Source organism: Marmota monax, unplaced genomic scaffold, assembly GCF_021218885.2.
Source record: "Marmota monax isolate L192 unplaced genomic scaffold, Marmota_monax_Labrador192_F-V1.1 WCK01_AAM20220418_F8-fsc00174, whole genome shotgun sequence".
Lineage (NCBI taxonomy): Eukaryota > Metazoa > Chordata > Mammalia > Rodentia > Sciuridae > Marmota > Marmota monax.
Window position 1 is genome coordinate 1,398,821 of NW_026694860.1, and position 27,406 is coordinate 1,426,226.

Sequence of the window (27,406 nt, forward strand, 5' to 3'; positions counted from 1 at the left end):
CCATCTTCTCCCACCTCCCAGAGAGTGGAAGATTGCTCCATAAACCATGTTCCTTGATGCTCATCCAATCCTATTTTAAGTGATGAAAGCAATGGTCTAATAGTTTTTTCTTCAAGAAGTATTTCAAGTTCTTCAATCTACACTTTCAAAGTCTAAAGGACAGCACTCTGAGACAACTCTAACTTTAAAATCTGAGGGGGAAGTAAATTGCAAATGCAGGAGCAGCATGTATTAAAATAAATAAGACTGTTTTGTCACATGTAGTCATGGAGCCAAACACATAGCCAAAGGACAATCCAATGCTAAAGAAGATGTCTGGACAAACATTTGACCCCTCCTCTATGACCTTAGAGCATAAATATTGCAGGCACATAGGAAGATTTCCTAAAATAATTCTCTTTTCCATGAATTGTAGAGAAACAGACAGTGCGTGCGTGTGTGTGTGTGTGTGTGTGTGTGTGTGTGTTCTCTTCTTGTTTTCCCAGAAACCCAGGAGGCTGAGGCAAGAGGATTGCACATTTAAAGGGGCCTCAGCAACTTTGTAAGATCCTATTTTAAACTCAAAAAATAAAACTGGCCTGTGAATCTAGCTCAGTGGTAGAGCACCCTAGATTCAATTATCAGTATCTAAAATAAATAAATGAAAATAAAACAAGCATAGAAGAAATTGGAGTATATATGGGACAAAAAAATTAACTAAGAATAATATGTATCATTTAAATGGTACCATTTGTTAATACAGGAGTTCAGACCAATGAATTTCATGTATAAATGAAAATTTTAAAAACATGTTTATTTTTCATCTTTGGACAAAAATGGAGTGTATGGAATATGTGAGTTCACATTTGAAAATGCTCAGAATGTAGTCTTAACAATAATGTCTTTACATAGCAAGAGTATTTGGAAAAGGCAAGGTTGTCTAGCTAATGTGCACTCAACTATAAAAAATGAAAATCAGAGTCATTTGTTCCAAAATCAGGAAAAAGCTTTTCTATTTTTTTCCAAAGATTCTCTCCTAACCTCATATGCTCGTTTTTTAATTTATTCACATTTATGTAAATAAATTAATATAAAACTTCCATATATATAATATGAAATTTGGGGGTTTATTTAATGTCACATACTCACTTGATGAAACTGAGCATGCTGATACTGGCCGGGTGAAAACACACCTCACAGTGTGCCTCCAGCCCAACCCCTACCCTTTCCCTGGCTTTAGCTAGAGGAAGAAGGTAACAGAGAACCCATCCTAGTGAGAAGCAGACTCCTAGCACATGTTCTTCTGTTTCACCAGATTTTATCTATAAAACACAAATTCAGGGATAAAACTATTAAGAATTTCATAATAAACCTGGTGCCATGATTCATGCCTGTAATCCCAGTGGCTCTGCAAGTTGAGGTAGGTGGATCCCAAATTCAAAAGCCAGCCTCAGCAACTTAGCAAGGCCCTAAGCAACTGAGCAAAACCCTGTCTCAAAATAAAAAATAAAAAGGGCTTGGGATATGGCTCAGTGGTTAAACATCCCTCAGTTCAATCCCCCCCAAAAAAGAAAAGAATTACAAATGGTGATTATAGAACAGCAAGAACAGCAAACTCCAATCACAGAGTTCTTCTAAGTGGGGAGCCCTGTATAGCAGCCTGATGATAAACTAGCCCTTTTAAGAAACAACAATTTGTAAAAAGTTCCTTTAAATTTAACATATTTAATATAGTTTAAATTAAACATTCTTTGTTCTAAGGTAATGTTTTCTCTTGCCTATAATGTAGGGTTTAATTCTACTTTGACATGCCCCCCATCCTCCACATACACACACACAAACACTGATTTAATTTTATTTTTTTATAGATTTTCTGTTCTAGAATTAACTTTCTTTTTTAAAAAAATCCTGGGAGTTGAACTCAGGGCATGCATTCCATTATTCCGCTACCCCTTCAGCTCTCTTATGATAAATTTTTCTTTTAAATAAAAAGGAATATTGACTTTCTAATGGGTCAACTTGGCTAGGTAGAATCCAACTGCCCTGTCTTGTATACGTCTAGCTAAGGAGTCCTCTGAGAATTTCTTATGGGCCATATGGAGGACAAACATGAAGCAGTAGCCTTTTGGAACTCATACACCTTGTTGTTTATCTGTAGCTCATGCTGTCGGTCTGAAGCAACCACCAGCCCTACAACTGACTTCAAGTTTCAGCATCAGGAGTAAGATAACATCCATATAGAGGCTGTTTAACCAGCTCTCAAAATCAAGGAACATTGAATCCTTACAACAAAATATAACAAATCATACACACAGGTATAATTTATAATTACACAATTTATGTTATATAATTTATCATATATATTCTTTTCTGATTGAATCTTGACTAATATTAAGGTTTTAAACAGAAAACATTCTGTGATTTGGAAGCAGAATAACAAATTCCTTGGAAATTTATGGATAACTTGTAAGTGTTGAAATCAATTTAAATAATATTTGGAAAAAATAACCTGTCTTATATTATTAGGTATTTTTTAAACTTCCTCAATATTTGGGAGCAAATGATCATAAGCATCCAATTTGCCTTGGTCTCCTCTGTCCCTCTCCTTTTCAATTGCACTTCACATGAATTCACTGTGTGCAAGCTAGAGTCAGCTCACACCTCCATCTCTTTGACCTAGAAATGTATCCCCAGCCATCATAACTCATTTACAGTAACATTGTCAAGTGATAACTGAATATAAATTTTCTAATTTCCAGCTTTACAACTATAAGGAGCTTGTTTTTTCTAGGACATGTAATCCTCCAATCCAATATTTTGATTTATTAATATGAAAAAAATGGAAGAAAATTCCAGGATTTTAGGAGAAAAATGAACTGGTATCCTAAGATTTGTGCATTCCAACCACATGAACAACTACATCAATAGGAAAAATCACTTTCTATATCAGCAAAAGAATTTAAACTTTGTGGGATATTTCATTCCTTTTGAGTATTTCTTATCAATTCCTTCAGAAACTTAGATTGTGCATTATTTTATAAGATCTCTTAAGAGTTTATAAATAAGTCTTTATTGTGAATTACTTTCTAGAAAAATATAAAATTGTCAGCTTTACAGGTAATCAATGGGCAATCAATTTTAATTTGTTACATTTATCCCTTAAGTCACTTTCACTTATTTTTTCATCTGTGACTTCTCCAAGACATGCCAGTAAGATGCATGTGAGCATATAAAATGAAGTTGCTGCCTATCCTCAGAAAACACTCCAAAAATGGATGGTGGATATTTAAGAGGTGCTTGATGCTTTTGCATTTTGTTTTTTATTTCCTGCATTCCCACAAAGTTGCAGGTTTATTTTCATATTCCAAATTCATTTGCAAATGAGAAATTACTTTCTGATTTTCAAAATCTTCCTAGAAACTTGTCCCTAGATCCTCATTTGTGGCCAGCCAAAAGTTCTCATCCTCTTCAGAAGAGTATTTAAAATTTAATGGACAGTATCTTCCTTTTTACTTTCTTAAAATTTATGATTCAAATATGAATGTGTTAATGGCATATAGTCTCAAGATCTGTATATAATGAGCACATCTTCACTTTCTAGGTTGTTTTGGTTCTCTCTTAACTTTCAGTAATTTCTGTCCCTGCATTTATTATGACCAGCTTTGACTGCTGGACTCCTAGATTATATTTTTGCTAACATAATCTATAAAGTATATAAAACAAATCAGATAAAAACATGTATAATCAATGATAACTAAGAATACATAGAAATACCCCTTAAAATATACAAATAATTATAGGGATTAGCGACAAGAGGAGGGAAAATCATAAATATGCAAACAATACAAATGCTCATATTACATTACTTAAATATAAAATTTCACTTTGAATTTCCTGGAAATCAATATGACAAATGAAAACAAAGTAGACAATTCAATAATTCTATTTTATATAGATACATGCAGAGATATGTATACATATGCATATGTAGATCCTAAATGAAAACAATATTTCACAAACAATTTCTCTATAATTATGTGGTTTTAATGTACAGGACTGATACTTGAATGAATTCAAAGGACAGCAAATTCAGAAGTTGTTGATAGTAACTTTCTCAAAGAAAAATGGCTTCCAAACACATGTCTATGAAACCAAGGCTTTAGAAAACCAAGAAAAACTGCAGTTTCTAGTCAACAAATCACTGATTTTACTGGGAAGCATGATGTTTGTTTATTAAATGGCTAGTGTGTAGGTATTTTATTAATGGAATGGATGGAAAAATCATTCTCTGATTTATAAATACAAGATCAAGGATATTATATACTCCTAGAACTAAAATTTATAAGGCATTTTCCAGTGCCTATGAAATTCAAACCTGTTGCTACATTGCCTTTGTGAAATTTCATCAGAACACTTAACACATTGAGTGCTCTGTCAACTAGCCAACCTATATGAAAGCAATAACTGGGTACTTAGGGAAAAAAATCACAATGAAAGCAATACTGTATTGATATAGAAAATGTTTATAGCCTGAGACTTTTTGAGTTGGACTTTCTCTTTTAAAAATTGAAGTTTAAGTAATTGAAGTTGAAGTATTTGCATATTAGAAAAATTCTATTTCAGATCTTTGAAGAATTACAGCCATTTTGAGATAGCCTCTTAACACTGTAATTAGGTCCATCTCAACTACATTTTTTATGAACATGAAACTTTAAATATTTGTGATTACTATGGTTTAAATGTTAGGTGTTTCCCCAAAAGTTCATGTGAGAAATGATGAAAGAAAGCATAGAGGTAAAATAATGGGGTTATGAGAGCATTAACCCAATCATTATGTTAAACCACTGATAGAGATTAATTGGATGGTAACTGAAGGTAGGTAGACTGTGGCTAGAGGAGGTGGGTCCCTGGGAGAATGTCTTTGGGTTTATATTTTGTTCTTGGTGAGCAGAACGCTCTCTCTCTCTCTCTCTCTCTCTCTCTCTCTCTCTCTCTCTCTCTCTCTCTCTCTCTCTCTTTTTTCTGGTGCCATGTCCCTAGCCACTTTCCTTTGCTACACCCTTCTGCCATGATGTTCAGCTTCATCTCAAGGCCAGAGGAATGGATCCGGCTGTCAGTGGGCTGAGACCTCTGAAACCATGAGGCTCAAAATAAACTTTTTCTCCTCTAATTGTTCTTGTCAGATTTTGGTCACAGAAGTGAAAAAGCTGAATAAAACAGTGACCTTCCATTATTCCTTAAGAACTTCAAATAAAAATATCTGCTTGAAACACAATCTATTTCTTAAATACCTTCTCCAATGTTCTTGTGTGGCATTCCTTTCCGTGCTACACTAGCCCACACTGTTCATTTATGTACACTCATTTCATTTCTAGATCACTGAGCTTGTGTAATTCAATAGATGGAGTTTGTGCCTCTGCACTGAACACTAAGTGAAACAGCACTTGCAAAATTAGTTTTCACTCCATTAAAGCGATTTCTGTGTAAGGTGATTGCCTGATCATTTGAATCTTGCTTATCATTTGTTAATTATAATGCACGTTTCATATGTGAGATACAGGGCTGTCTCCTTTGACACTGGTAAGTAAGGAAAAGCGTGGAAAAGAATGATCTCTAGAAATTACCTAAGGGAATCCATACTTATCCTTTGGTATCCTCTTCAAGAAAAACACCAACGTATATTAACTCAGGAAAAGACTTAGCTAAAAATAATTTTAGTCATTTTAGGATCTCGCTGTCACTTGTATCCCTTTCAAATCATTAATTTCTTAAATATATTGCTTTGTAAAAAGGTATTAATTCAATATGCACAAAAAAGAAAACATACAAAATGCTCTTCTAAATACTTAGTGCATTTATGAGAATGTAAAAAATAATTTTGAGTTTATATTCTCAATTTTTATATAACATGTTTGAATGAAGTAAGATTATTGCTTTTAGGTAACAATAAAAAATAAAATCTGATAAGAAAAAAATAAAACTATTTTATACATGCAAAGTAATTTTGAAAGAAATCATAAGGTTATCTTTTCATTATTTACTTAGTTCCTACTGAGTAACTTATTGTGACATTTTGAGTATATATAGCAACATATGTAAGTATCATATAGCAACACATACTATTATGAAAAAATAAAGTTGTAGACAAAGGAGAAAAAAAAAACAAAGGTAGAATAAATTGGTGCTATCCTCCAAGGAACTAAAAATCCAGTAGCAGAGACAAAAAAAAAAAAAAAAGTCATCCAAATACACAAAACAATCATTATTTATTTTTAGGTAGCAAATAAAACCAAGGTTTCTGGGACCATTACAGCTTGAGCTGATCCATCCTTGGTCAGAAACTAATCTGTGTCCTTTGCTCATTAGTATAATGATATTTCAAGGACTCAACTATGTAGAGGACTGTTTGAAATTCAAGATCATCCTTCCTGTGTTACATATATCAACTCTTTCACACACTCTGTATCCATCATAACACCTGGAAAAATTTGATTTTCTGGGGTAAAATATGAAAACAAAATTTTCATTCACATAAACATTAAGCCAAAGCTTGAAGGAGAAGCATGTTAAGGAGAAGCAAAATGTGTTAAGATGTCTGGGCAAAGGGACTGGTATGAGTCCACTTGCAATCTGCATGTGTGAGCCTTCAAGGAAGGACAGAGACTAGACCTATCTGATAAGAACAAAATTTTATACAGCACAGTAGTGGGAGAAAGTATTGAAGCAGTAGATGAGGGAAGGTCATGGAGGGTATTGTACACAAGACCACAGAGCATTGCAGCCATTCAAGATTTATTGTTGAAAGTGGTGTGTGAAGATAAATTGGGCGGTGGGGGCGGACAGGAGATTGGAGGTTAGAAAACTGGTTAAGAAGTCATTACAGAAGTTCAAAAAGAGGTTGCTGATAGTGTAGAGTGGATGTATTATTACAGAAGGAAAAATATGGCTGTGGCAATTACTGAATTAGATGACAAGATAGGGGGCTTTCGGGAAGACTTAGCTATAAAGAGTTAAGATAAATGTGCCTCTTGGATTTTGAGAGTTGGTTGCTAAATGATGCTAACAGTCAAAAATAAGGGGAAAAGTTAATAGAATGATTCAATTTTCTCAAGGAGAAAGAAAATTGGAATTTGGTGCTGTTTACATTTAAAATTAAAAATAAACAAACATTAAAATGAAAATATCCAATAGACCTCTGAAGGAATGAATTGAGGTTAAAGAGATTTCTTACTCCCCAAGATGTATATTTGTGAATCCAACAGTAAGTAATCATCATGAATAAAGCTGAAAGCCTTACTATTATCTTTTAGAGAATGGAGAAAGGGGAAATATTTTAAAAGATTGAATCTAGGTGTATGACTGACTACTGGTACACAAAACTTATTATGTGTTACATATAAAAAGTCTTTCAATTTCTACTAGAATCTATTCCCAGAAGCATTATTATGTATACAATCTTCAGAATAGCAACTGAAAGTACTAAGAACTTAAGAATTCAACAGGAAGAATTTTGTGATTCAGAACCAAATCAAACAGTGAAATAAATGATACAAAAAATAATCATTTTAATTATAAAAGCGTTTTTCAAATTATAAATGTTTAGGTGAAAGATTGTCACTATAACCTGGTCCAATCTCTTGAACAAATGAACAGCTTGTTTCCAAAGATAGCCTCTGTTATTTCATCCATTATCATATACCCTTTTGCAATTTGCCACTTCTCTTATCAAGAGATACAATGAATTTTTCTTTCTTTTGAATCTTAACTTCCTTCTACATTGTTTTGACTAAGAGAATGCATTTGAATTCTTGCCTTCTGAACCTGTGCTTCAAGAAGACTTGACACATAATATTCATGCTGCTTTGGGACCCAGCTGCCATGCTAGGAGAAATCTTGTCTAATCCATGTGGAGGACAATATGGATCTCTCAATAGCCAGCATGTAACTACAGCCATCTTGAATATTTCTGTCTCAGCCAGTGTTCCATCTGACTGCAGCTGTTCAAGTGAGCCCAGGTAAGACCAGAAGAACCACTAGCTGAACTCAGGCTTCCCACAATATTAGAAGAGGTACTCAGTAGTTGTCTAAGTTACTAAATTTGGGGATAGGTTTTTATGCATCATTAAGTAACTAATACAAACTGGGGGACATTGACATATTTGGTTATTACCAGAGTCATTATTAAACTCATTCCACCTGGCTCTTTTTACTAAATCACACTATTCTAAGAAATCTCTAATTCATTTTAAATTCAGAAAGGCTCCATGCGTTATAAAGTACACCCTGTTTATTAAAATACAAATTTATAAATTTGACAATTCTAAAAAATATCAGGCATACTGCGTATAAATTTCTCAAGCTGCATGTTTTCATAAAACTTAGAAGTTCCAAATATTGGTATGGTCATTGGCCTGTGTGTTGGTAAGTCTAATTTATAAATTTGAATGGGTATTCTCTCTTATTATTGATAAACATTTTTTTAGCAAACAATTCATTCTTTTCTAAAATAGCCTTTACTGTGTCTTAATATTTGAAGGCATTACAAAAGATTGTGAAGTTTTACAAAGAAAAAACTCTAAGATTTCTGGTGCTCTTTTTCATGTTATATGTGTGCTCTTTTTAGCCTTTGTTTTCTTTTATTTTGCCTCTGCCCTCTCCTCTTTACCTCTTCCAATACACACTTCAGAGGGAAAAATAAAGGAGAAAATAAGTCACAAAAGAACAGCAGGAAGGATGTGTTATGCAGCCAAGTATAAACGATAGTCATATTCCTCAGTCCTATAAGGAATATGTTTATTATAGAGCACATTCAGTCCTTCATTCTATCCAAGCTCTATCTGTCTTTTCCTCCAATTCACATCTATCTGAAAATCTCCCCAAAAGGAGTTCTTCTAGGGCAAGTGAGTCAAATTGTCCATAAATGGAGTATTAATTTAAAATATGTCACTACATGGTAGAGGGTCAGACATTATATAATTCATCATGGTATAATGTAATGATAGCATTTTTCATTTGGAAACTCCAGTGCACACCTAAACATGGATATAAGTGGTTTTGTTTGTGACTTTATACATCTTTGATCAGTTTCTGCTGTGTGAGGGATGAGTGGGAAAGGAGATAATTGATGGAAACTTAAACTTGTCCATTAAATATAATAGAATGCTTTATAAAAAATTAAATTTTATTTCAATGGCAGGCTACCACACACAAATAGATGAATTGCAGAACTGTTATTTACAACTCCAGAGGAGAGAAGGCAGTCGCATAAAGTCTCAGCCTTTTACATCCAGAAATATGGCAATAGCAATCTGAGCTATGGGAGGCAGTTTGTGTACAGCAAGTGCATTGAGATTAGCTAGGTTTCTTGAGGTTCCCTGTAGGTTGGTTAATTTAAATAGCCCCAGTTCTAGGGATAGGAGGTTGTACCTAGTTGTGTGGTATCTGGAAGTGGGGCAAATAGAGCATTGAATAGTGGCCCTTGAGTGTGAGAGCTCATAAGGGAAATGGTTGAGACATGGAATTAACCATTCAAGAAGAAAAACTGATCATCCTCCACTCAGGGTCTTAGAACTGGGTTTAGATTGCATTAAAATATATATATTGCACAGAATCACTACCAATTTTTTAACTGATACAATTCAATCTTTTTACAATATATGCTCTGATTTTCTATTTTTCTATTTTCTATTCCTCAATTCTTCTGGAATGCAGTGCATGCAAAGGAAGTTTCTCAAACTTTGGAATATTGGGAAGAAGCTTCTGGTCTTCCTGACCCATGACCTCCCGATTCCTCCCAGCTTGACTTGTGTATATTGGCCTGTGTCTTTGGTATTTATACACCTAGAAACTTCTGATCTATTCATAGCACTGTCAAAAGCAGCTGTCTTGAGGCTCTGGTGGTGACCCCTCTGTGCCTATTCCCTTTGACTCTATGAACTTCTGGGTGTTGGAGCTCCTGCACTGTAGCAGTGCTTGGGCAGGGGTCCTTTGCCCTACATTACTATCAACTGGAACATTTCTAAATGAATGACTTACTCCACCCATGATAATAGAATCAGAAATGCTTTTTGGAGTGGGACCCTGGGGTTTTAATGTGCATACAGGATTGATATCACTGCACTTAGGTTGACCTGAAAGAGAAACAAAACATTTATCTCTCAGCTACTGTTTCTTTCTCTAGGGCCCATAGGTACATGTTCATATTTCCTTTCTACCTTGCTGAGATCAATAGAAACTGAGAATCAAGATAGAAAAGGACGGCATGTGTGCCATCTTATCATGAAAATCTTTGGGCTTCAATTTGTACTCATCTGTGTAGAGGAAAGGAGGATTGAAATCATCCCTTGGAGCTTTTGTACTTCACTCAGGGAGTGCACATTCCCTATGGCCCTACTCAACTGCATACCCAGAGCCTGAATACCACCATTCTCAGCTGAGTCTCTTTCTATTCTGGCCAAATTAAAATCCCCAAGATCATTCAGTTTTCCTCTTAATGGAGACTAGGACACTAGCTTTAGTTTTGTTTTGTTAACTGATAATTTTTAATTTATTGATAGTTTTCTAGTCCTAGTTTTCTGTAAGCTTTGGGGTTTGGTATTTATAATTTTATAAATTTTTTAATATGTGCAAATGCAAATGAAATGATTTTTCTATTTGCTAATAGGGAAGCCTTGTATTTACATGTGGGAAGGTTCATTTATGATGTTACTTCTCAGCTTCCCAAAAGATTGTCTCCCAAAAACTTTATCTGTATTATCCTGTTGCCTGAAATGCCCAATTCATAGTTTCTCAAATTAAGATATTTTTACCCACACATGATCCTTATTAATATGCATACATGTTTCCTGAGATGACAAATGTATGAATCAGTGAATGCCATTAAATACAAGGTTATAGATTTGTTGATGAGTTTAGACAGATTTTGAAGGAAAAAAGATATTGGAAAGGTATTCTTGATTAGAGAAATTTGGAATAACTGTGGAAGAAAATGAGTGAGATATTTTGAGACTGCCAGTGGCCTGAAAGAGCACGCATGGAAAAGGAGAGGTATGCAGAGTGAAGGAGAAGTCAACTGAGTGAGGCAAATACACCAGTCACTTTCCTCCACTGCCTGGGCCATCTGCATTCAGTTACTAGCTGTGTACCTCTGTATTGTATGACATAGGAGAGGGGGCTTATTTTTTTATATTAGATATTCAAGGTCTTTTTTTCCTTCTTATTATAAATTAGGCTATTATTTACTAATTGCCTATTGTTTCATTCTCCTGGCTTGGTATATTTTCCCTTTTAGCATCACTTCACAATACGACATGGAGTTTTAAAATTTCAAAACAGCCATGCCATCACAGCATGTTAAAGAAAAAGTATTTCCAGATTAACCATGTGTCCTGACTCTACATATATGCAACAGTGAATTGCATTTATTAAATATTTTGATCCTGATTCATTTGGCAAGGCTCCTACGAACTCAGCCCAAGTCTCCTGGAGAGTAATGCGTGCTAATGAAACCAAAGAGGAGGAGGCAGAATGCAAATAAGTGCTATAAATACTGGATGCTTGTGATTAAACATGCTGAGGTGTGCCAGGAAGATTTAAGTCACACTAATTATCAGAGGTTTGGACCACATAAGGTATCTGTTCAGTTATGGCTTGACTCAGAGCAGTTTGATATCATACAGAGTTCAATAGCTTTAAAAATAGATATGTTTGGCTTCTAATGATTCATTTATATTGTGTTGAATAAACTTCCACATTTTTCTTGATTCAATAACAGAAAATAACACCTGGAATTAATTCAGTGTTCAGGAAAGTTACATAATTTATTTATTTTTTAATAGTTTACCTCCATATAATCTTTCTAACTTAATCACAGAAGTGGCACCTTAAAAATAATTATCAGGAAAGAGGATAGCTTAAGAATGTTTATAAATATATATAAATATATATCAATAGAAAGACTATGTTAGTATGAAACCTTATAAAAGACTCTTTGTATGGCAAGAGTAATGATGTTTGAGATATCATAAATGAATATTTAGGGGACTTTGAAGGTCAGAGTGAAAATATGACAGAAAGGGATAGCACTGTCAAAAGGGATAATGGCTGCTCAACATAAATCTTACCACCTGGATAAATCCATTAAGTAAAAATAGAAATTTTCAGATGCAATACAGCCCAGGTGTTGGAAGGATGCCAAATATTTCCCAAGTAGCATCCCTACCTCATAACCCTTACAAAGGATCAAAGGACTCTGTGCCCCATCACTGCTTTCTCTCTAATCATGCCATTGCTAATTTATTTTACAGCATGGGGTTGTTTCTCAGGAATATGCATATTTCATAAGGACATAATACTAACACAAGAATAATAGAACCTTTATATTTCATCAGCAGATATATTTGCCAACTACCATGAAGAAAGCACCATGCTCCTGAGGGCGAGGCTTATGTCTGCAATTCCATCCATGTAGGAGGCTGAGGCAAGAGGATTGTGCACTTAGCAACTTAGGGAGACCCTGTCTCAAAATAGAAATAAAAAAATAAAAGGGCTTGAGATGTAGCACAGTGGTAGTGTGCTCCTGGATTCAACACCCAGTACGAAAACAAACAAACAAACAAAAAAACCCAACCTTAAACAAAAACAACAACAACAAAAACCCACCATGCTAAGGACAAAGGATTGTACAACTGACTAAACTCATACTCTTAAGGAGCTGATAATTTCATAAGATGATAAAAACAATGCACAAATAATAACACCAAAAATATTTTAGAAAAGGAGATACATACACACATATATAGAGAGAGAATAATTTCAGAAGGAAGGAAAACTTAGTAGTATCTTAGTAGTCTCTAATAAATATATTAATGTGTGCCTCTAGATGTTATTTTTAAGTACATAGTAAACTATCAGTATATTTCAGGCTTCATTTTGCTGGAAAATAAGCCAAATCCAGAGTCTCCAATAGCCTTTAACGTAATTTACGGGTTTGTTATTACCATGTTCTCCATGCACAAACTACTTCTGTGTGTGTGTGTGTGTGTGTGTGTGTGTGTGTGTGTGTGTGAGAGAGAGAGAGAGAGAGAGAGAGAGAGAGATTCTAAGATTGAATCCAGTAGTGTTTACCACTGAGTCACACCTCCAGCTCTTCTTTTTTTTTTTTAAATTTTGAGATAAGTTCTCACTAAGTTGCTTAAGGACTCACTAAATTACTGAGGTTAGCCTCAAACTTGTGATCCTCCTGCCTCAGCCTCCCAAGTAGCTGGGATTACAATGTGCATCACCATGCCCAGTACAAACAAACTTCCTCTTGGTAAGTAGTTTGGGCCATCCATTATTGAGGCAGTGATTGTGGATTTCCAGGACCAAAGCAGGTTTCATAACTAGAGTTGTCTTCTAAGTATTGGGCTTCTCTTATCTCTTGCTTGTATTCTCTTCTCTTTTTCTTAAACAGTGCTGTGAATCAAACCCAGGGCCTCATGCATGTAGGCTAGTGCTCTCCCACTGAACTGTTATACTCCAGCATTGAGACTGAATAAACTTTTTACTGCACAGTATGATGTCAGGAGCAGCAACTAAATTATGGTCCTTGAGCTGTCGGGAGACAGAGGCAATGTCTCTCTTGGGAACTCTCCATGCTAAAATGCCGATAAGCTTGCCTTGTTGCTAAGGTGACTCCCTGTTCAAAAGGCGGTTCCTTGTCAGCCACAAATTTATCAGTTTTCGACCTCAGGTTCAGATGGCAGCTGCCCAGGGGGTTGAGAATTATGGGCCCAAGTTGGTAATATAATTGGGCTTCACAAAAGTGTCCTTCACCATGTACGCTTTGAAGAAACTTTCTCATAGAAAACCCCTTTGATGTTAAAACCTATATAATAAACACGCTGGCTGGCTCTGGGTTGTCCATCCCTCATCAGGTGACAGAGCACCATGGGGCCCTAGTTTTTCCTCTATTTGTTTGTCTGTTTGTGTTTTCTTCATCCCCTCATCATCCCTTGTCCAGTACCTGAATTAATGTCCATGCAGGTCCCAGCAGTTTGAGATGCCACTATCGCATTTTACAAGTTGTGTATGTACTGAGCATGCAGTTGTAAAACATCAGGTATAAATGTTAGCTTCTGCCTAATAACATGACTTTTCACAATGAAACCTAAGAATGGTAAAATTCCTTAGAGAAATGTCTTTGCAGAAAAATTGTCTTAAGCATCTCTAGCATTCTATGACCAAATAAGTGATGCATTATCTTTTCATGCCCTGATAATTCTCTAAATTTATAAATAGAAGAGTTCTACTTTTCTATGTACCCAACATATTAGTATAAGTAGAATTGGAAAAAATTATGGATGGATTGTTAACAATGTTTAAGGCCTTGATTAACAAGTCCATCTTGAATACATCCTTTGACTTTATAAAACAGTTACATTTTCAATAATAAATTTTATGATCACCCTATTTACAAATGATACATATCAGACTATTTTAAAAATAATATTGTATAATTAAGTACTTTCTGGTACTTAATCCTATGTTGATAGAATATATATAATTCTTAATCCTATGCTGATAGAATAGTCCTATTGAACTGCTTCATAAAAAAATTAGGATTTTGATACTTCTCTCTGATTTTTTTCATTATGGTAGAAATCAAGAACCCTAAGTTATTATCAACTTTCCCTTAGGCCTTGTTGATGATATAATTTGGTTTCCTTAGTTCAGTTTATTTTATAACTAGGGATTTCTTTCCACTGAGTTATTGAAATGTGCTCTATGGAACATTCCAATCTAAATGTATGATATCAAAAGGAATACATTCAACAATTAATAAGCACTTACTATATTAACAGTTGAAAATAATAATAAAATATGTATAATACTATATTCTGGGCATTTCACATAAAATTTTCATTTAATATTCATTGCAGATTTATGAATTGGGTATTAGAATTATCTCCATTTTTCTAGGGGATAAAACTAAGGCACAGTTGATTTTGCCAGAACAGTCCAAGTTGAACAGTTAGCAAATGGAAAGTTTATTATTTGAACCTAAGAATACTTGCTTAGGAAAGTCAAGTATGACATAGTCCATATCCTAGATGTGAACTGTGGAGTAATAGTAAAAGATATTGAATTATTCAACAATATTCTTGATAACTTTGAAATTCACTAAACTGTGCCATACTTGTGGTCTTGGATTCCTCTGTAGTTGTCTAGTGGAATAAATAAACTGGAATGCACACATTGGCATTAGCTGCTGGGATTCTGGTAGCAAGTGGTAGAAGAATGGGACTAAGAACTCTGAAATATTCAGTGCTTTATAGTCTTATCCAAGATACTTTCTAGAAAACAACAAACATATAGAGTTAGGATTTTGACCTGTCCAGGCTATGCTGCAATAAGGAAGTTTCTTTGGTGCTTCTCAAAACTCCTAAACCACTTCTGGTGTGTAAATATATGGTTCCCTGCAGTAGTATTATCATAATTTTAAAGCTTGGGTAACAGCAACTGAGAAAAATTATGCAATTAAGTGAAAGTAAAATTGTTGATGTGAATAAAGTAATATGACCCTTTAGAAGTCATTAAATTGCACAGCAATTAACTAAAGATGACTCTCTGGGCATATTTGTTTGAAAAGTTTTTCTAGACCATTAGGAATTAGAAAAAAAAAACTTGAAACATTAAAATTTCAAAGAACATTTGATTGATTTGGATGACAGTTTTCTACACTTTGAAATTCTCCATACTATAGTTAGAATTTTTCAATTATGCTGAGATTAAATATTCCCATCCACAGAGACCCAACATTTACACAAATGTATAAATATAGTTTGAGTTTCCAGATGTTGGGATGATGACATTGTCTTTTTGGTTTTCATAATAGAATTCGAACTGTAGGAAGTACCTAAAGATGAAAGATAGATGTCAACCAAAAGCTTGGATAGACTATTCCTCTCTGAAAGCAAATTGATAAGATTAACATAATGGAGGCAGGAAGTCATCTTAAAAATTAAAAATGTCCCCAGTCATTCAAGGTTTATCATTATGACAAATTAATTTTTAATTGTTCTTTTTGAAGAATAGTTGCTTTCTTGTTTCAAGAGTATTAAAAGCCTGGAGAGCTCAAGTTTGGGGAAATTTGTATCCTCTGTGTGACAGAGAGAGAAGAATTAGGAGCACTGAGGGGCAGTTTAGGAGAGGGGTGAGGAACAGCAAGTGAAAAATGAAGGAAGAGAAGCTTATGGAGAATGTGAAGTCAGCCCCGCCTGGAGAAAAAGGATCCAGGGAGGATATCATACTGGCAGTGCTTCAAAAGTAATTCTGGGAGACAAGACTGTGCAATAGAGATTTCTTTATGGAGTTTTCTATACAATGCATAACAAGCATACCACTGTGAAGCCTCGATTGGCCTTTGTGCTTCAGGAAGATCTACCTGTTACCTAAGGCTCTCTCTAAGTAGGAATGTGTACCTGTGTTTGACAATTTATGAAAGAAGAATTACCAGACATGAATAAATACATGAAGGAGGAAGAAGCAGGAATATAATTAAAGGCAAATCTAAAGAACTATCTTCTGAGAATCTTGGGGAAGGTTATGGGCTCTAACAAGTTTCAGACCTAGGATTTTAAAAGACAATTTTACCTAGTTCTCAAGGGATAAGGATTCTGAAGCTCACATGTCTGTTCTACTGTCATCTTTAAAGAAAAATTCTTTTGATGGAAAGGAGATGAGTTTGAAAAGCAATAAAAGTCTAGGAATAGGAAATTCACAAAGGAAAATGTTAGTTCATCCAGACTGTGCAGGGAAGAGGGTATCTTGGTTAAGAACAAAACAACTTGTTTCCTGATGCCCTTTATGGAGAAAAATGCATTAAGCAGCCATAAACAGATGCTAGTAAATGAGTCCTTTCACTAAATATCCTTCTTGTTTTCTTCCATTCTAAGTAATGTGAAATAGAATATTCTGATTATAATCTGTGGCTTCTTCACCCGATGCATTGGTAATTATGCTACTAAGTAAAAACTAATAAAGTGACTTTTTTATTCATCACATCTATGAATTTAGCTATCTATCACTGAAATGGATTATACTCTCCTCACTGGAAGACCAGCTTTTCTGACATACAAAGATGAAGGTAAGACCCTAGACCACAGCAAATACATCTCTTCAACTGACAAATATAAACCCTCTTAGAAAAGAGCAAAAATAACTTCTTTTAACAACAATGAATGTTTCCCGACACAGAACTTTCAGCTGAATATCTCTCTAACTTATTCTAATTACCTGAACCCATTTTAAGTAGATTGTAGTTTAGACAAGATTATGCAATATAGAGATGCAAAGCTATGCACATACATAACATGTACATAGAAACACATTTTTTTAGTCAAACTTTTATATTGTGTAAAGACCTGGGGAGTTGTTTGAAAAAGTGGAAATAATTATGAATATTTATTTCATAAATAATGAAATTATTATTTAATTATTTATATTATTTATAAAAAATATTGTGATTAAAACTGTTTAGAACCCAGTTAATTCATCTTCCTTCTTCCATTTACTGCCCTGAAGACTTAAAATAAGATTACTATTTGATCAGAAAAATTGTTTCATAACACACCCTGTTGTTTTCTGTCACTCGCTTCTATTTTGATCAAAGATTATTAAAAACATAACTATTAGTGTTATCTTGACTCCACCTTTGAGTCAGGCAGATCTTATGAATTTATGAACCTCTTATAAGGCAGCTGTATAAAGGAAAGATGACAATGATGGCAATGACATCTACACTGGGGAGTAAATGTAACAAATAGAAGGTTTATAATCTAGGAGAATAAGATAAATCCATGTGTTAAAATTCTTCATAAGATCGAAGAGCAAGTATATTAACAATGAAAAAGTAAGAGAGACATAATTATGACTAATGATTGGAGTTTATACTTCCAGAAGCCATACAGTAAAAATGAGGATAAAATCTTAAGTGTGCCTACCACAGCTCTTTGCCAACAAGTATTTGAGTTGAATACTGTTGGGGTAAAAGAAATTCCAAAATCTTGAAATTAAATTTATGAATAATACACCAAATACTAAATTTGTAGGACATGAATGTACAAGGAGAAAAGATGCTAGTATTTTCAGCCAAGATTAGTAAATGACAGAATAAAGAGAGATGAAACTCAAAGAAGGAAGGCAATTTTCCAGAGAGTGGAATACACATGAAACCATCACAGTCACAAAACCATTCCAGGGACAGTCCTTTCTATGGGCTCTGAGATATGTACATTGCTAAAGAAAATGGAAAGTGCAGGAAAGGCTGAGATCTCTGGCTCTGATTCAGAGAACATTTGTATTCGATTCTTCCACTTTTCAAGTCAAAAGATTTTAGGAAGTTTTATACATCTATTAAAGTAGAATGATTAAATTATCTTATTGGATTGTTGAAGGATTACTAACGTGAAATATACCAAGCAAGTGCATTAATGCCTGGCACAGAATAAATGGTCAATGTGTGGTAGTTGGCAGTATTCACCAGAATCTTAACTTTAAAATGCAACAATGCCTGTCTTTCAGCATTTTCCCAGTATGGAAAGAAGTGAAAGGGAGTATTCTATAAACAATAAACACATGTAGCGACATCAACTTCACCAACAGTAGTTGTTCCAGAGGACCCAGTTGAAACCATTTAGTGGGCAAGAAATAATTGCATTAAATAGAAGTATTATAGGAAGAGATACCTCTTGGGAATTGACTTTTGGTTACTGGGCAAATGAAATTAGAGTGAGAGACATGGAGGGACTGATCACCCATTTAAGGACATGGACTCAGATAAGGATAGGGATGTGAGCCACTCATTCCAAGTTAAAGAATGCTTAAACTAAAGGTTTTTCTTTTAGCTCTCAGATCGTTCCCATTTTACAATGTTTCTCTTCCAATTATCCCTCCAGTAGTTGATCAGGGTTGTCAATGTTACTCCTAAACTCTACTCACCATTATGATTTCCATCACCCGCTGTTAGAACCCAGAGTTCAGAACTAAGTACTCCAGGATTAAGCAAACAAGGATGTTTTAGAAGAAATGTGGGGGTGGGAGTAGAGGAAGAAATAATAGGTAGACAAAATAGGATAGTCTTGGAAAGAATGTGGGGCAGAAACTTCCTATATTAACATATAATCTAAGAAAATTTGAACAAAGTCCTTGAGTCCTTCCTTCAACCAATGCTGGCCCACAAGAGTCAAAGTCTCCTAGGTCTACTGTCTTGTTCTCTTTGTGTTTAGTCATTGCCAGGAGGCCTCCATGATGGATATGGCCTCAGCCTAGACTTCAAAAGTCAATTGTTGGGCCTCTCTGTGCTCTTCTAGCTGTGTTGTTCTCAAAGCCTCCACAGCAATTGAACAGTACCCAGTAAAAACTTAATCCTATCCTATGGATTAACTGAATTTTCTACCTCTTATGTCTCCTTGAACACCTCTCAGGATCCTCCAGCTTTATACATTTCAAGCTAAAAATCTTCAATATTCTCTATGTCCTTTCCCAGTGATCCTACTTCAATTCTTTTTAAGTCCCATATATTTAATTGCACCAAAATCTATCTAAATCTGAGCTATGTCTCATATATAAAATAATCAAAAATCTCTTCCTTTCTATTGCATCATTTTCTTTCAATGTCATCTATGGAAAACTGTTCCTCTTCACCATCAATGCCTGGGAATATTGAGGACCCCACTATTTTTGACAATTGCAATAGGCTCTGGAATTGTATACTTGTCTTCATAAATGCCCCCTTGTAAATGCACTTTTCACACTGTCTTTTATCATGACTCTAGTAAAATTATGTTCTTGCCATGTTACTCCTCTCTCTAAATCCTTCAGCCATTTCACTCTTTCAAAAGCTCAAAGAATTACATGTGTGGGATAAAAGATGGGACTCTACTGCCTTCAACAGGCTTATCCTCTGTAAATCCCACTAGCCTCATCAGGCTCTGGCTATATGAAAACTGCTAGATTTAATTGATCTGTAAGTGCTCTATATCCCTCTGATTCGTTGCTCACACTATTTCTGCTATTTGGGGTATTCTTTTTCTCCTGTCTAGCTAGTTCTTATGTTTTGTTTAATATCAAAACAAAACAATATTACTCAAAACTGAAATATGTGGACTAGGAACATAAGTTTTAATAACTACTAGTCAAAACAGACAAAACTAAGAAAAAAGGTATGAATTTACTTTAAAGGCACTAGAATGGGGAAAAACATTTTTGAGAACAAAAGTATTTTTACTTTAGTTATTTACTTAATGATGTCTTTAGTAATCTGAAGCAGCAAATTTGATCTATTGTGAGAATATAATGAGGTGACCATGGATTGAAATCGATTTCCATGCATATCTGAGTTGCTCAGGATGAACACAATTACTATGTATAACCATAAAGATCTAATAAGAAAGAATATAATGGAAAATTAAAAGAATGATTTGATATAACATCTCATATAATTATAAGATGGCTATGGTTTAATACAATGATTCTTATATTTTAAAGACACATGCTACACTATTTATGGATTCAATTATATAATGCCTAGAGACTACCATAGGAAGTCAAGCCCAGCGGCCCAGATCCCCCCACACTGGCCTGCATGGGACCCAGGTTCACAGTAGACCCGAGTCCACCCCTCCACCAGCAGGCACTCACCTGAGCCCAGCCTCTGGCATAAGACCACCCCTTTCTACCAGCAGACGACCACAAGAGGTCAAGCCCAGCAGCCCAGATCTGCCCGCAATAGCTTGCATGTGACCCAGGCTGCCACTACCAAGGCAGCCCAGGCCCAGCCCAGATCCACCCACATCAACTTGCTCAGGACCCAGGTCCAGGGTAGGTCCAAGTTCACCCGCCCACCACCCGAAACCTTAAGCCTAAACCATTTCCATCTTGGGACATTGCAGTCACCACCTAGCATTCCCCAATAGTACCCCCTAACTTTTTGACAACAGACAGGGCCTAGAAGCAGATTCAATTCAAAATTACAGAGCAGGCATCCCAAAGAGAACGTGAGGCCCACCTTTTCAGCCCTATCTCTGTAAGACATTGCTTCCACCTTGGGGCACCTCAACCGTTATTTCAAATTACCTTGACTATTGTTGCCACCCCCTTTAGTTGCAGTAGCACACATTGAGAAACACCATCAGGTCGGGAAACCCAATATCAAGGTGAGGTACAGAAAATTTGCATGTGTATCACAAGAATATAGGGTAGAAACTGCAATATCTCACATCCATGTGGCAAGAAAGACACATAGACAACATAAAAAAAAAGGTGGAGGGGGGGAGAAAAGTGCCTCCAAATGAGCCAGGATACTGTAATAACAAAACCCATGGACAGCAAAGTTGATGAAATGTCAGAAAAGGAGTTCAGAAGGTTCATAATTAAAAGGATCCGTGAATTAAAGAATGACCTAAATGAGAAAATACAGACAAAAATTGATCACGCTAACAAAGAAATAAGAGAGCAAGTACAGGTAGCAAAAGATTACTTCAAGAAACAGAGACTCTAGAAAAAAAAAAAAACAGAAATTCTTGAAATAAAGGATACCATAAACCAAATTAAAAAAAAAAAAAAAAAACTCAATAGAAAGCATAACCAACAATGAAGACACGAATTGGTGTCAACATACTTTATATACAACCAGAATTATGAAAAATGTGTTGTATATGTGTAATAAGAATTGTAATGCATTCTGCTGTCATTTGCTTTAAAAAAAATTAAAATTTTTTTAAAAAAGAAATTATATCCAAGAAACTAGATCACTTGGAAGAAAGAACGTTAAATAAGGAAGACAAAGTATACAATCAGGGAAAATAAACTTGATCACACAGTGAAGATAGAAAGAAACCATGAACAGAACATCCAAGAATTATGAGAGCACTTCAAAAGACCAAATCTAAGAGTCATTGCGATAGAAGAAGGCACTGAATTTCAAACCAAAGGAATGCACAATCTCTTCAATGAGATAATATCAGAAAATTTCCCAAGCATGAAGAACAAATTTTAAAACCAAATACAAGGGGATTCAAGGACACCAAATGTTCAAAATTACAACAGATCTACACCAAGCTACATTATAATGAAAATGCCTAGCATACAGAATAAGGATAGAATCTTAAAGGCTGAAAGAGAGAGGAATCAGAGCACATATTGGGGGAGACCAATTCATATCTCAGCAGATTTTTCAACCCAGACCCTCAAAGCCAGGAGATCATGGAACAACATATACCAAGCTCTGAAAGAAAATGGATGCCAACCAAGAATCTTATACCCAGCAAAACTAAGCTTTAGATTTGATGATGAAATAAAAACCTTCCATGATAAACAAAAGTTAAAAGAATTTATAACTAGAAAGTCTGCACTACAGAACATCCTCAGCAAAATATTCCAAGAAGAGGAAATGAAAGACAATGTTGAAAAATCAGCAGAAGGAGGGATTACACAAAGGAAAATCTAATAAGAGGAGAAACCAAGTCATATTCAATACCAAAAATAAATAAAAATGGCTGGGAATACAAATCATGCCTCAATAATAACCCTAAATGTTAATGGCCTAAACTCACCAATCAAAAGACAAAGTCTAGCAGATTGGATCAAAAAAAAAAAAAAGACCCAACAATATGCTGCCTCCAAGAGACTCATTTCATAGGAAAAGACATCCACAGACTGGAGGCGAAGGTTTGGGAAAAATCATACCACTCACATGGACTGCAGAAGCAAACAGGGGTTTCCATCCTCATATCAAATAAAGTAGACTTCAAACTAAAGTCAATCAAAAAGGATAAAGAAGGACGCTACATACTGCTCAGGGGAACCATACACCAACAAGACTTAACAATTATAAATATATATGCCCCAAACAATGCAGCATCTACCTTCATCGACCATAATCATCTCAAGTTCAAGAGTCAAATAGACCACAACACAATAATTTTGGGTGACTGCAAAACACCTCTTTCACCACTGGATAGATCTTCCAAACAAAAACTGAACAAAGAAACTATAGAACTCAATAATACAATCTATAACTTGGACTTAACTAACATATATAGAATATTTCATCCTTCAGTGAACGAATACACTTTCTTCTCAGCACCACATGGATCCTCCTCTAAAATAGATCGTATATTAAGCCACAAAGCAAATCTTAGTTAATATAAAAAATGTAGAGGTACTACCCTGCATTTTATCAAATCATAATGGAATGAAATTAGAATACATGATAAAATAAGAAATGAAATCCACTCCAACACCTGGAGACTAAATAATATGCTACTGAATGAACAATGGGTTGCAGAAGACATCAAGGAGGAGAATAAAAAATTTTATAGGTGAATGAGAACATAGATCCAACATATCAAAATCTCTGGGACCCCATGAACACAGTTCTAAGAGGGAAGTTCATTGCATGGAGTTCATTCCTTAAAAGAAGAAAAAGTCAACAAATAATGACTTAACATTACATCTCAAAGCAATAGAAAAAGAATGATGAAGCACCAAAAGCAGTAAAAGACAGAAAATATTAAAATCAGAGGTGAAATCAATGAAATTGAGACAAAAGAAACAATTGAAAAAATTGACAGAACATAAAGTTGGTTCTTTGAAAAAATAAATAAAATTGACAGACCCTTAGTCATGCTAATGAAGAAAAAGAGAGAGGAAACTCAAATTACTAACATACATGATGAAAAAAGAAATATAGACACTACAGAAGTACAGAAGATATTTGAAATTATTTTTGAAAACTTCCAATAAAATAGAAAATATTGGATGCATCAACAAATTTCTAGAGTCATACAATTTGCCCAAATTGAATCAGGATGATATACACATTTCAATTTCAAGTGATGAGATAGAAGGCACCATCAAAAGTCTTCCAATCAAGAAAAGCCCAGGACCAGATGAATACACAGCCGAGTTCCACAAGACCTTTAAGGAAGAACTAATACCAATACTCTTCAATTTATTTCAGGAAATAGAAAAAAATTCAGACCAATATCTCTAATGAACATAGATGTAAAAATTCTCAATAAAATTCTGGCAAATCGAATACAAAACATACCAAAAAGATCATGCACCATGATCAAGTGGTATTCATCCCTGTGAAACAAGGTTGGTTCAACATGCAGAAATCAATAAATGTAATTCATCACATCAATAGACTTAAAGATAAGAATCATATGATCATCTCAATAGACACCAAAAAAGCATTTGACAAAATACAGCACCCTTTCATGTTCAAAACACCAGAAAAATTAGGGAAAACAGGAAACATACCTCAACATCGTAAAGACTATCTATGCTAAGCCCTAGGCCAACTCATTCTAAATGAAGAAAAATTGAAGGCATTCCCTCTAAAAACTGGAACAAGATAGGGATGCCCTCTTTCACCACTTTCTATTTAACACAGTTCTTGAAACACAGGCCAGAGCAATTAGACAGATAAAATAAATTAAAGGGATACACTTAGGAAAAGAGGAACTCAAATTGGCACCATTTGATGATACCTAGAAGACCCTAAAAGTTCCACCAGAAAACTTCTAGAACTAATAAATGAATTCAGCAAAGTAGCAGGATATAAAATCAACACCTATAAATCAAAGGCATTTCTGTACATCAGTGAAAACTCCTCAGAAAGGGAAACTACCCCATTTACAATAGACTCAATAAATAAATAAATAAAATACTTGGGAATCAACTTAACTAAAGAGGTGAAAGAACAATATAACGAAAATTACAGAACCCTAAAGAAAGAAATCATAGAAGACCTTAGAAGATGAAAAGATCTACCTTGCTCTTGGATAGGCAGAATTGATATTACCAAAATAACCATACTACCAAAAGCACTATACAGATTTAATGCAATTTGTATCAAAATCCCAATGACATTCCTCATAGAAATAGAAAAAGTAGTCAAGAAATTCATCTGGAAAATTAAGAGACCCAGAATAGCTAAATCAGTTGTTAGTAGGAAGAATGAAGCAGGTGGCATCACTATACCAGACCTTAAACTATACTACAGAGCAATAGTAACAAAAAAAATTGTTGTATTGGCACCAAAACAGACTCATAGACCAATGGTACAGAATAGAGGACACAGAGACTAACCCACAAAATTACAATTATCTTATATTAGACAAAGGTGCCAAAAACATACATTGGAGAAAAGATAGCCTCTTCAACAAATGGTGCTGGGAAAACTGAAAATCCATGAGCAACAAAATGAAATTAAACCCCTATCTCTCACCATGCACAAAACTCAACTCAAAATGGATCAAGGACATAGTAATAATACCAGAGACCCTGCATCTAATAAAAGAAAAACTAGGCCCTAATCTCCATCATGTGGGATAGGCCCCAACTTCCTTAATAAAACTACTTTGGTACAAGAATTAAAATCAAGAATCAATAAATGGGATGGAATCAAACTAAAAAGTTTCTCCTCAGCAAAAGAAACAATCTTTGAGGTGAACAGAGAGCCTACATCTTGGGAGCAAATCTTCACCCCTCACACATCATATAGAGCACTAATCTCTAGAGTATATAAAGAACTCAAGAAGCTAAACACCAAAAAAAAAAAAAAAAACATGCATACACACACACACAACACAAAAAAAAAAACAAAAACAAAAACAAAAACAAAACAAATAACCCAATCAATAAATGGGCCAAGGACCTGAAGAGATACTTTTCAGAAGATGATATACAATCAATCAATGAATATATAAAAAAAAGTTCATCATCACTAGCAATTAGAGAAATGCAAATAAAATCTACCCTAAGATTTCATCTCACTCCAGTCAGAATGTCAGCTATTTGAACACAAACAACAATAAGTCTTGGCAAGGATGTGGGGGGAAAGGCACTCATACATTGCTGTTGGGACTGCAAATTGGTGCACCCAATCTGGAAAGCAGTATTGAGATTTCTTGGAAAATTGGCAATGAAACCACCATTTGACCCAGGTATCCCTCTCCTCCATCTATATCCAAAGGACTTAAAAACAGCATACTTCAGGGACACAGCCACATCAATGTTTATAGTGGCATAACTCACAATAGCTAAGCTGTGGAACCAATATAGATGCCCTTCAATAGATGAATGGGGGAAAAATGTGGTATATATACACAATGGAATATTACTCAGGAATAAAAGAGAATAAAATCTTGGCATTTGCAGGTAAATGGATAGATTTAGAGAAGATAATGCTAAGTGAAGTTAGCCAATCCCAAAAAACAAATGCTGAATGTTTTCTCTGATATAAGGAGGCTGATTCATAGTGGGGTAGGGAGGGGGAGCATGGGTGGAAAAGAGGAACTCTCAATAGGGAAGCGGGGTGGAAAGCGAAGGGAGGGGGTATGGGGTCAGAAATGATGGTAAAATGTGATGTACATTATTATCCAAGTACATGTATGCAGATACGAATTGGTGTGATTATACTTTGTAAACATCCAGGGATATGAAAAATTGTGCTCTATATGTGTAATAAGAATTCTAATGCATCCTGCTGTCATATATAAATTTAAAAAATAATAAAAAATTAAAAATAAATTATATAATGCCTAGAATTAGCATCAAAATAACCCAAGGGAAGAATGACCAGGTAAAGTATTGAATTGAGAATAGTTTAAATTGATGGTGTATTAACTATTCTATTTGTATTCTATATTCTTTTCATGGTATGAAGATTTTGTTTTAAGACATTGGGAAATAATACTAATATTATGGTAGAGAAATAAGAAAGGATGAAGTACTTAGTTTATAAAGAAATTCATAGATGCTTAGTAAGTAGTGATAGCAAGATATATACGTACGATTTACAAGGCAGAATTAATAGCTGCATGACATCTCTAAGAAAAAAAAGTTTTAAAAATGAAAGTAAAGTTTTCAAAAGTATTTATTAAGTCTTAAAATAAGTAAGCAATGCCCGCGGCTAGAGTCTGCAGCACGCGCTGGGAAACGAGGAGATAGCGACGCAGGGATACAGCGCTGCAGTTTCTGCCAGCCGTGCAAGCACCGTACTCAGGGCTGAATTCTGGGTTCGAGACGGGGGAAGGAAGCGGTCCATCTCGGTTCTCCACACCGGTCAGACCACAGAGGAGGCCAGCAGCCACCATGTTGGAAAGCTGATGTCACCATCCCTGTTTTCGACTGACCGCAGCTCATTCAGCCATAGAACAGGTAATTTCAGGCTGCCATTCGCCTGCGGCTTGCAGACAGATTGCTAGGGTTCAGTGCCTGGGGGCTTCTTAGAACCTGATCTTATCGGAGCGAACAACGAGCGCGGGATGGCCGAGTTCCGGCTCCCGGAACCGCCCTGGCCCAGGGCTGCGGAGCCTGCGGAGGCTGCTTCTTGGACCCTGCTCCTATCAGAGCATACACCAAGCACTAAGCG